The sequence below is a fragment of the Chionomys nivalis genome, chromosome 1, assembly GCF_950005125.1.
Source record: "Chionomys nivalis chromosome 1, mChiNiv1.1, whole genome shotgun sequence".
NCBI classification, from domain to species: Eukaryota; Metazoa; Chordata; class Mammalia; order Rodentia; family Cricetidae; genus Chionomys; species Chionomys nivalis.
In genome coordinates, this window is record NC_080086.1 from 201,088,625 (window position 1) to 201,101,607 (window position 12,983).

Sequence of the window (12,983 nt, forward strand, 5' to 3'; positions counted from 1 at the left end):
GAAATAGTCAAGATTGATGGGCAAAAAATGGGAATCTTGGGGGGAGGGGTGGGATGGGGATGAGGGAAGATTGGGAGAGAAAAGTGTGAAGGAGTGGATGAGGGGAACTGGGGGAATCGGGGTGATTGGGGGTAAAGGAAGGTTGGATGGGGGAGCAGGGAAACTCATACCTTAGTTAAGGGAGCCACCTAAGGGTTGGCAAGAGACTTGAACCTAGAATGGCTACCAGAAGCCCAGGGCAATGTCCCCAGTTAGTTCATTGGGTCACCTGAGGATAGGGAACCTGAAATGAACCTATCCTATAATCATACTGATGAATATCTTGCATATCGCCATAGAACCTTCATCTAGCGATGGATGGAGATAGAGCCAGAGACCCACACTGGAGCACCGGACTGAGCTCCCAAGGTTATAATGAGGAGCAGAAGGAGAGAGAACATGAACAAGGAAGTCAGGACCATGAGGGGTGCACCCAACCACTGAGACAGGGGGGCCGATCTATTGGGAGCTCACCAAGGCCAGCTGGACTGCTACTGAAAAAAACATGGGATAAAACCGGACTCTCTTAATGTGGTGGACAATGAGAGCTGACGAGAGGCCAAGGAGAATGGCACAGGAACTTTCATCTGGCGATGGATCGAGAGAGAGACAGAGACCCAATTTGGATCAACCGTCTGAGCTCTTAAGGTCCAAATGAAGAGCAGAAGGAGGGAGAACATGAGCAAGGAAATCAGGACCACGAGGGGTGCACCCACCCACTGTGACAGTGGAACTGATCTATTGGGAGCTCTCCAAGGCCAGCTGGACTGGGACTGAATAAGCATGGGTTGAAACTGGACTCTCTGAACAAGGCTGACAATGAAGGCTGATGAGAAGCCAAGGACAATGGCACTAGGTTTCAATCCTAATACATGAACTGGCTTTGTGGGAGCGTAGCCTGTTTGGATGCTCACCTTCCTGGACCTAGATAGAAGTGGGAGGACCTTGGTCTTCCTGTAGAGCAGGGAATTTGGACTGCTCTTCAGTATCGAGAGGGAGGGGGAGTGGACTAGGGGGAGGAGAAGTGAAGTGGGGATAGGGAGGGGAGCGGGGGGAGGGGGCAATATGTGGGAGGAGGGGGAGGGAAATGGGAAACGGGGAGCAGTTGGAAATTTTAAGTAAAAAAGAATAAAAAAAAAGAAAAAAAATAAAATAGGAGGTTAAAATTCAAAAAAAAAAATGGCCAAAAGATACTTAAGGTCATGCTCAACCTCCTTAGCGATCAGAGAAATGCAAATCAAAACAACTTTGAGATATCATCTTACACCTGTCAGAATTGCTAAAATCAAAAACACCAAGGATAGCCTTTGCTGGAGAGGTTGTGGAGAAAGGGGTACCCTCATCCATTGCTGGTGGGACTGCAAACTTGTGCAACCACTTTGGAAATCAGTGTGGCGGTTTCTCAGAAAAATTGTTATCAACCTACCCCTGGACCCAGCAATACCACTCTTGGGAATATACCCAAGAGATGCCCTATCATATGACAAAAGCATTTGTCCAACTATGTTCATAGCAGCATTATTTGTAATAGCCAGAACCTGGAAGCAACCTAGATGCCCTTCAATGGAAGAATGGATGAAGAAAGTGTGGAATATATACACATTAGAGTACTACTCTGTGGTAAAAAACAATGACTTCTCGAATTTTGCATGCAAATGGATGGAAATAGAAAATACGATCCTGAGTGAGGTAACCCAGACCCAAAAAGAAGAACATGGGATGTACTCACGCATAATTGGTTTCTAGCCATGGATAGGGGCCACTGAGTCTATAATTTGTGATCCTAAAGAAGCTAAACAAGAGGGTAAACCCAAGGAAAAACATATAGATATCCTCCCAGCTATGGGAAATAGACAAGATTGATGGGCAAAAAATTGGAATCTTGGGGGCGGGGTGGGATGGGGATAAGGGGTGATGGGGAGAGAAGAGTTTGAAGGAGAAGATGAGGGGAACTGGGGGAATCGGGGTGATTGGGGATAAAGGAAGATTGGATAGGGGAGCAGGGAAACTCATACCTTAGTTAAGGGAGCCACCTAAGGGTTGGCAAGAGACTTGAACTTGGAATGGCTACCAGATGCCCAGGGCAACGTCCCCAGTTAGTTCATTGGGGCACCTGAGGATAGGGAACCTGAAATGAACCTATCCTATAATCATACTGATGAATATCTTACATATCGCCATAGAACCTTCATCTAGCGATGGATGGAGATAGAGACAGGGATCCACACTGGAGCACCGGACTGAGCTCCCAAGGTTATAATGAGGAGCAGAAGGAGAGAGAAAATGAACAAGGAAGTCAGGACCATGAGGGGTGCACCCAACCACTGAGACAGTGGGGCCGATCTTGTAGGAGCTCACCAAGGCCAGCTGGACTGCTATTGAAAAAACATGGGATAAATCCGGACTCTCTGAATGTGGTGGACAATGAGAGCTGATGAGAGGCCAAGGAGAATGGCACAGGAACTTTCAACTGGCGATAGATCGAGAGAGAGACAGAGACCCAATTTGGAGCAACGGTCTGAGCTCTTAAGGTCCAAATGAGGAGCAGAAGGAGGGAGAACATGAGCAAGGAAATCAGGACCACGAGGCGTCCACCCACCCACTGTGACAGTGGAACTGATCTATTGGGAGCTCTCCAAGGCCAGCTGGACTGGGACTGAATAAGCATGGGTTGAAACTGGACTCTCTGAACATGGCGGACAATGAAGGCTGATGAGAAGCCAAGGACAATGGCACTAGGTTTCGATCCTAATACATGAACTGGCTTTGTGGGAGCGTAGCCTGATTGGATGATCACCTTCCTGGGCCTGGATGGAAGTGGGAGGACCTTGGTCTTCCTGTAGGGCAGGGAATTTGGACTGCTCTTCAGTATCGAGAGGGAGGGGGAATGGACTGGGGGGAGGAGAAGAGGAGTGGGGATGGGGGAGGGGAGTGGGGGGAGGGGGCAATGTGTGGGAGGAGAGGGAGGGAAATGGGAAACGGGGAGCAGTTGGAAATTTTAATTAAAAAAGAATAAAAAAAATAAAATAAAATAAATAATCTTGTAATGGGATATACTTGTTCCTGTAGCCATCGTCCCACTTGAAATGGAGTCCATGGTGCAGGTGTTGTGCTATATTAGTTCAGACATCTATTACAGTACCAGGCATATGGTCATGCGTAAAGCATTTGCTGAGCCAGTTGTGGCCATGCATGCATCTAATTCCAGCATTTAGAGGACTAAGGAAGGCCCAAAGATTCTGGCTAGAGACTCACCTAATCTGAGCAAGACCTTATCTTAAATAATAATTGCCTATTTGCCTAATACATTTTGATGGCAATTATTGAGCTTTGTATATTATGTCTGTCGGTGATTCGTTTGATTTTATTATGATGCCTATAAGTTGTTGTACACGCATATAGTAGCCTCTTGATAATTGTGCTTATGTTCTATGACAACTCTCATGTTTAAAAACCATCTGACCTTTAATTATTTGAAAGCATTCATCTGTAAAATAATTTGTTAATAAATCATTTTGTGAGAGTTAATATTTGATTTTTTTCTGGTTATTTTGACTTTTCCATTTTGATATTTTATTGTTTATGCTGTAATCTCTCTTAATATTTATTTTCTAAAATTTAGAAAGGTTTTTGCTATACATACCAGGGTAACCTTGGACTTGTTATGTAGCTCAGGCTAACCTTGAACTCAAGATTCTCCTCTCAGCTTCCAGAGCGCTGGGATTACTGGCATGCACCACCATGTCTTGCTCAATTATTTTTAAAATAAATTATGTGTCTAGGTGTTTTGTAAACTTTGTACATCATGTGCACACAATGTTCAAGTAGGCCAGAAGAGGGCATCAGATCCAGGGGACTGGAGTTACTGAGGGTTGTGATTGACCAAGCAGGTGCTGGCAATGAACACAGGCCCTTTGGAAGAACAAGTGCTCTTAACTGCTGAGCTACCTCTTCAGCCTCTCGTCAATTATTATGTACATGTATATTTATGCATATAAACATCTTCACTGCATGTAAGCATGTGTGTTGTGTGCTCCTAGATGAGAAGAACTGCAGTTACAGATGGTTTGAGTTTCTGTGTGAGTGCCAGAAATTGAATGCAGGTCCTCTGCAAGAGCAAACAGTTTTCTTTTTTTTTTTTCTTTTTTTTTATTCTTTTTTACTTAAAATTTCCAACTGCTCCCGGTTTCCCATTTCCCTCCCCCTCCTCCCACATATTGCCCCCTCCCCACGCTCCCCTCCCCCTATCCCCAACCCCTAGTCCACTCCGCCTCCCTCTCGATCAACAGTTTTCTTAATCACAGAAAAAACCCTCCAGTCCCACATACATATAGTTTTTCTTTTCTTTTATTCTTCTTTTTTTTTTGAGTCATGAGTTTACATAGCCCAGAACAATGGATTCTCCTGCTTTCCAAATCTGGGATTATAGGTATGTCCTACTGCACAAATATTTAGATCATCAACTCTTTTGGTTTTATGGGACAGTGTTTCTTTGTGTAGGCTTGGCTGTCTTGAAGCTCACTCTGTAGCCCAGGCTGGTCTCTACCGCATAGAGCTCTTCCTGCCTCTGGCTCCTGAGTGCTGGGATTAAAGGCATGTGCTCCCACCACTACCACCACCGGGCTTCATCAACTTTTTCTTCCTTCATTTCTTTTCCTTCCTTCCTTCCTTCCTTCCTTCCTTCCTTCCTTCCTTCCTTCCTTTTTCTCTTTAAAAACTTATTTTTATTTATATGAGTACTCTACCTGCACGTCCAACTTTATGTCAGACGAGGACATGGGATCACACTATAGACAGTTGTGAGCCAGTATGTGGTTACTGGGAACTGAACTCAGCACCTCTGGAAGAGTAAGCAGTGTTCTTAGATGCTGAGCCACCTCTTCAGACCCTCATCAACATTTTGTTATAGACTGATTTTTGTTTAAATTTTTCATGACTCAAACTAACTTGCACTATTACTAAACATAGACCATTTTTCATTTTAAGATTTCCTGGCTGTTATGTATTTTAGATAGGGTCTTACTATGTGACCCTGCCTGACCTGGAACTTGCAATCCCCCCAGTGTCTGATAAGAAAGTGCTGGAATTGATGATACAAGGCACACTCCTGACCTCTCTTTTATTGAGGAAGGGAAAAGGGTCTTCCTAGTAAAAAGTAGTTGTTTTGTTTTGTTTTGTTCTTTTTGGTGGTACTGGGAATTGAGCCCAGGTCTGAAGCCACATGCTAAGAAAGTACTTTACCACAGGGCCATGTTTGTAGCCCATGTCAAATGCCATAGAAATTGTTAACGGTGAAAACTACTTTGTGTGGATTACTTGAATAGCTATTTTTGTAAAACTGTGGGTTTTACTTATACATTGCTTTTAAAAAAACAATAAAACTGGGTGCTAGTGGCTCACACCTTTAATCCCAGCAAATCCCAGCACTCCTGAGCCAGAGGCAGGCAGATGTCTGTGAATTCAAGGCCAGCCTGGTCTACAGAGTGAGTTCCACTGACAGCCAGAGCTAGACAGAGAAACCCTGTCTCAGACAAACCAGAATTTAAACCACACTGCAAAATCACTCAAATCAGACAATTTAATACCTTATATAGATGTTGGATATTTTTCTGAATAAATACTTTATCATGGATAGGTCTTGTATCCTTATTTTTTTAGAACTTGAAAACATACCAAGTTGCATATTAAGAAGGCAATCAAAAACATTTCCTCCTCTGTTCAAGTCTGCATTATTTCAAGGCTATCGATCACACACACAAACACACACACACACACACACACACACACATCATAAGAACAGCATCAAACATTAGTCTTTAAGCTTTAAATAACTAAAGACAATGCATTCCTAAAAGCAGGAGAGCATACCATGAAGTTACAGCAGTTTTAGGTATAAAATATGGGGGGAATGAAATGTACTTCTGTGACAGGGATATATCTCAGTGTTTTGTTCAGCTTGTGCTCAATCCTCAGCACCACAAATAACAAACCAAATTTCCTTGTGCATGACATTATCAACACATATATTATCCTTAAAGGTGTGTTTCAGGCCCATAGATCTTCTGTACCAAGTAGTCTAAAGGCCTGTTCAATAACCTAAACACTTTCATCCCTATTTATGCCCCTATAACTGCTCCCTTTTTTGTACTCCCTTGTTTGCCATTGTGCCTTAAGGGAAAGTTGTCACCGAGTATCAAGAGTTAATATGCATGAAGAACTTAAGAGCAGTTGACCTATATAAACACTCAATAAATATTCAGAACAACTTGTAAAGGAGAGTCTGCCATTATCTCCATTAAAAAAGTGAAAAGTTCTATTTTATATTCTATGTATATTTTGTTTGTATAGGCATAACCACACATGCACGAGAGTGCCTATGGAGGTCACAAAAGGGGCACCAGATCTCCTTGAGCTGGAGTCACAGGCGGTTGTGACCTGCCCAATGTGGGTACTGGGAACTGAATTTGGGTCCTTTGGTAGAATAGGAACGACTCTAAACCACTGAGCAATCTCCCAGTATCTCCACTCTTTTTCTCTCTTTTTTTGGAAGACAGCTCTGGTTGTCTTGGAATTTGTCTGTAGACCAGGCTGGCCTCAAACCCAGAGATTAGACTGCCTCTGTTTAATTAAATACGTGCACCACCGCTCAACCTATCCCCATTCTTATACACAAGGGATTCAAAGTACAAAAAGGTGAGGTCATACCCCAGGTCATACAAATAACAGACTGTTTCCTGTCAATCTGTATCAAACTTCCCCACCTCCAATCCAGACAACTGCTGATCTAGACTAGACATGTTCTCCAAGGTATGTATATCTAGGTATCACTACATCAAAACTAAGATGTTGTTTGTTCTTCTCATGCTCATCTTTTCATGCATACATTGCTACCTAGAGACTGGCTGCTAGGACAGTCTGAATGCAGCAGCAGAATAGATTCTAACTTTCTTTCATTAGTCAGATATTAAAGGGATCTGACGTTAAAAGGGGAGACCATGTTTTGCTGCCCAATGAAATTGTTTTGCATTGGAAATATTTTAACTTTATTACATTTATTATTGTGTTGGTGTGTGTTTGTGAGAAAAAGAGAGAGAGAGAGAGAGAGAGAGAGAGAGAGAGAGAGAGAGACAGAAAGAGAGCGAGCAGCTGGTGGTCAGTAGCTGCTGATGCAGCAGGTTCTCTTCTACCATGTGGGTCTGGGGATTGAAAGCAGGTGTTTGGGTTTGTTGATAAGTGCCTTTACCTGCTGAGTCATCTTGCTTACCCAGATTTTTTTTTAAATTAAAAGCATTGTAGGTGGTGGTGGCACGCACCTTTAATCTGAGCACTTTGGAAGCAGAGAAAGGTATATCCCAAAGTTCGATGCCAGGAAAACTAGGGCTGCATCGAGAAATCTTGTCTCCAAAACAAACCAAAACAAACAAAGAAGCAAATAAATAAATAAAACCGTTTTAGTTTTGAAACCTTATAATAAGATTGTTATTTTAAATTGAGTTTATATTGACATTTTCTTAGTTTAATTGCTAATATAATTAATACTGCCAGACTTAGACAGTAAAACCAAAGCTCTCTGAAGGAATTACTAACCTTTGGAGAGTGAGCGACTCAAGTGTGGAACTAGAGAAGACCCACTTTCACCATCTGATTCTACAGTTTCTGAGAACTAGGTACAGAACATGGCAGCATGCAGCTGAGATCCATAGTTGGAGGCACTTACGCTTGACGGGTATAAAGGTCTGGTTCGTCGAGGTCCTGAGATCTTAATTCCTGTGTGGAGAGGCAGCCAGCACCACCGGTGGAAATGGAACTGCGCTTCATGCTCAGAACCTAATTCATGATTTCAATATCAGAAAAATGTTCCAGATGCAAGTGGATCATTAAGCAATAATTGTCACTTTTATTCTGAAGTAGAAGAGTAACTAAGTTTATTCCTTTACGATAGTATTTTCCCTGTGTGCTGTATTTGTTTGTCATGTATACTTAAGTCCTCACTAAAGATAACACCTATGCAACTTCAAGTATTCAATACACTCGAGCAAGACAATGCAAAAATGAACATATATGATTCCTGCATCACACGGCAATCCATGATCGCAAAATTTCAATGTGTTATCCCGAATACATCACTGGTATCTCTTATGTCTATTTCAATGGTAACTCACAGACTGCTTGACAAGAAATCTCAGGCTCCTTAACTCTCCTCAAAATGTTTCCTTTGGCTTCAAAATCAGGATTCATTCTCTTTTCCTAATATCTACTTTTCTTGCTTTATGTTTAACCCCATAGTTTAATACCCACTATTGTCTTTCTGGTTCTAATCTCCCTTTCAGTAAAGACAAGCAATCCGTTCCATAACATAATGTAGAGGCTGCTTCCATTCTCAAAATATTTTAGTATCATAAGCATACCTATGTCAGACCCTGTCTTCGTCTCTGCAGCACTAGACGCTAGCCACTCAGCTTTTTCTGGTCCTGCCCTGGCTTCTTTCTAGGATAAGACAGAACTCACTGTTGATAAAATTATATATATATATATGTAGTGAAGAGAAGTCACGCTATGCGATAAGGCTTATACAGGAGGCTTATTGGAAGATGAGAGAGAAGGGACAGAGAAGGCAGAGAGGGGAGCAGACTAGTCCCATGGGGTAAAGAGTGCGGGAGAGAGAGGGAGGTAGACACAGGAGAAGGGGGAGGTTAGGGGTAGGTCCACCTGTTACAAGGAACCATAGCAAATGTGCCCAGAAGTGGCTACAGGTGAAGTGCTCTTAGTGGCTACAGGTGAGGAGGTTTCCTGTCAGGACCCTAAGGACAGGCAGGCCAATGCAGATTCCCAAATACTAACACCAAATAATAACACCCACTTTATTGTTTGTTTGAGCTGGGGACTTTAGCACAATAGGCTGTGCACTGAGTCACATCACTCCTTGTTCGACTGCTTACATTCCACTTAGGTCTTATTCTCAAGCCTTCAGTTTCCCAGACTTTTTCTTCTTACATGGCTTTTCAGATGCTGCATTACCACAGGAACGCAGTGTTTTAACCTGTCCCTCCCAGGCAGTCCTCCCCTTCTCCCCCTCCCTGCGGAACACCTTGGTCAGCAATCAGCATCCTCTTTTCCCTCTCCAGGCGCTGCCCACACAAACTTACTGATCCCTGAACCCAGAACCTGGCAGATGCCGCCCCAGGTCTCTGATGCCACAGAGTTTCTTAGCAGGAACAGAGTTAACCCCATACCAGCAGTTACCTTTCTCTCTGGTTCTTGACCCCCAGCGCCCACTTCCAGTAAAATGCACAACTGCTTAGGAAGACACCCACCAATGCCAACCAGGAGCCATTTGGATTTTAAAGTCTCCGCCTGCGTGACGTCAGAAAGCCTCTTGCGAGTACTCTTAAGCAAGAAGGCTATGCCAGTTCCCAGACAGTGGTGGGAAGTCCTAGGGCAAAAGCTTAGATTTCTAAATCTTGCAGCTGTTGTGCCTCTGGCTAGAATTGTAGTTTTGTCCCTAGCAGCCCTTTTGAGTTTCAGTCTTTCCTAGCCATCAGTGTGTCTCCTCATCTGTATTTGAGACAATCAAGTACTTTTGCAGCAGTGCCCAGTTGTTTTCCATAGTATCTTTTATTGTTGTTTTGTTTTGTAAAATATCCCTGGGCCTGGTGAAATGGCTCCATGGGTAAGAGCACTGCCTGCTCTTCCAAAGAAATGGGTTAAATCCCCAGGACCCATAACTATAACTCTAATTTCAGGAGGTCTGATGCCCTCTTCTGCCCTTGGTGGGCACCAGACACACGTGTGGTATACAGACATACATGTAGGCAAAACACTTTATACATAAAATAAAAATAATAAAGATCTTTTCTAAAAAAATAAAGGCAAATAAAAAGTATTCTTGTACAGTTTTATCAGGACCTAAGTTCTCAAAATTCATTTCAACACTCATCTTAGTTTCAAGATGCCTTAAGAAGTACAAAATTTGCTGGTCAGTGGTGGTACATTCCTTTACTCCCAGTACTCAAGAGGCAGAGGCAGGGGGATCTCTGTGAGTTTGAGAAGAGTCTACAGAAGAAATACAAAATCACTTTAGCTAAGACATTTGAATTGGAAGTATTATCTCTGTTTGACCAAGATCTCCCATATTTTGTCATTACAAGGTCAATTAGTAAGACTATTGTAATAGCTATTGCTTATGCATTAACTACTCCTGGATTCTTTTTATAGAAGACTGAAGTGAGAAAGGATTAATGTTCTACGGGTGCTTAAATAAAGCAAGTTTTCACATACTAGTCCTTCTAAAATCATTCCTCATCAAAGAACTCATTGAAACATTTTTTTTGTACAAATTTTAAAAAGTTGAAGTCTACAGTCATCAGGCTGTTAGTCATAGACACACAAAAACCTGACAAGCTTGCTTTTTATGTCTACTTCTGAATGCCACTCAGGATCAAGTGAGATAATTGTATCAGGATTTTAGCTTAGTGATACATGGCGTTAATAAATTAAAATTCATCCTAAGGAATGTAGTGGGAAGAAATGATAATGTAATCAAGTTGAATTTAATTTGCTAGATATTTTATAATGACATTTTAAGTCATAAGCAACTGTAATATACTTTACTATTAGAAACTCTTTTAATTAATGCAGGCCACCTTATTCCCATGTGGTTATGCCGTGGCAGTATCTGTGAAAAATTCTTCAGAGCAGGTAATAGGGATATGTTACATCTCTTTTTATCTTCTTTTTTTTTCTGAGACAAGCTTGTCTATTTAACAGTCTTGGCTGTGTCCCTTTTTTACCTTTTATGTTAATTCTTTAAAAACAACTACTTCTTTATTTTATTTATTGTATTATGCGTAGTTGGAATTTTCCTTTGGGCCACCAAGAAACTCCCAAATAATTTATTATGAATGCTTCTTATTAATTATAAGTGCTTAGTCTTAGCTTAGGCTCGTCCTGCTAGCTTTTTGAACTTAATTTAACCTGTTTCTATTCATCTACATTTTTCCTTGGGGCTTTTTACCTTTCTTTTATTCTGTATGTCTTGGTTTCCTGCTTCCTCCATGTGTGTCTGATTGGCCACTGGTTTCTCCCTGGTATCTCTTTTTCTTTCTTCCTTTCTAAGCCTAAATTCCTCCTGCTACTCAGTTTCCCTGCCTGCAAGTCCTGCCTATACCTCTTTCTTGCTATTGGCCATTTAGCTTTTTGTTAGACTAATCAGGTGCCTTAGGCAGACAAGGTAAAACAGCAACACATTTTTACATATAATTCAACAAATGCAACACGTCTTTACATAGTTATACAAATATTTTGTAACAATGAAACATCATTTCTCCTTTTTTTTCTTCAAACCTGCTCTTATATGCCTCCTTGTTCCCTTTCAAATTCATGGATTTTTCATTAATTTTGTTACATGCATATGTGTATGTAACCTGCCCAATCTGTATGTTACTTGTCTGTATGCTGTCAGGGTTATAATTAGGTTGAAGGGAGATAAATACACAGGGAGAAAGGAGAGCAAAATAATAGTATGGATATGTGAAAAAAATCACAAGGATTCATACTGTTAAGTACCTAAGAAACTATAACACACACATACTTTAATTTAGTATAATGTTATTTGTATGTATGATTCAGGGCTCACCATTCGGTATTGGATAAGCATTTCGTGTACTCTTCCCACAGTAGGACTAAAACTGTTTCTCCACTCCCGGCATTTGTGAGTTCCCTATAGTTCTTTGTGTAGGGCTGGTTGGTCCCTTGTCCCTTTAGCTTGCCTCTTGTCCTTATTCAGCTCATATTTAAGCAGCCATGTTAATGAGATTTTATTGGTGTAGATTCTGACATTCCTAGGAGATACAATGTCACAGCAAACTCCATGATGCTCTGGCTCTTATAATCTATGTGTCCCCTCCTTTACAATGTTTCGTGATACTTACGTGTAGTGATATTTCATTTGTATTTTAATAAAGAAAGTTTAGCTGAAGATCAGAGAGTAAGTGGTAGCACACACCTTTAATCTCAGTAGCCACACTAGTTTGCCATAGAAACCTGGCGGTGCACGCCTTTAATCCCAGTGGTGCACATCTTTAATCCCAACCTAAAGACTGGAATGCAAGACAGGAGGAGAAAGCTCTCAGACACAGTCTCATCACCCTGTTATTTGATTTCTCTGTTAGATTGCCTTCACATATGCATTTATTTCAGGAAGCATCGACTGTATCAATACCCATGCCACTGCACACTACTTCCGTGGCCTTAGTTTTAGCTGTTTCTCCCTGTATACACTCCCTCGTCCCTCTATTTCTCTCCTTGCACCTCCCCTCACCAGCCTGTACCTTTGTATTCTATTTCTTCTTTCCTGATGAGATGCTTCTCTCCTCCTTAGTCTTTTGCTCTATGCTTAATCTCTGTGATTATGTATATCCACATGTAAGCTAATACATGCCACATTTGGCTTTCTGTGTCTGGGTACCTCACTCAGGGTGATTTCTCCCCCTAGTTCTACCCATTTACTGTGAATTTAATTCTTTTTAATGGCTGAGTAATATTCATTTGTGTAAAGGTTCCAATTTTTATTATCCATTCATATTCATGTCTTGAATATGTTATCAATTTCTGGGCATTATTAATAGAGCAGAAATGGACATGGTTGAGTAAGCGTCTCTGTGGTAGGATGAAGGTTCCTTTGGGTAAATGCCCAAGAGTGATAGAGCTGGATCACGAGGTAGATCAGTTCCCATCTCTCTAAGGTAAATCCACACTCATTTCCATAGTGACTGTATGAGTCTGCACTCCTACCAGCAGTGGATGAGTGCCCCCCTTATTCTACGTCCTTGCCAGCAGGAACTGTCACTCTTATTATTGATCCTAGGGATTCTGACAGGTGTAAAATGGACTCTCAAAGCAGACTTGGTTTGCATTTCACGAATGACTGAGAATGTTGAACATTT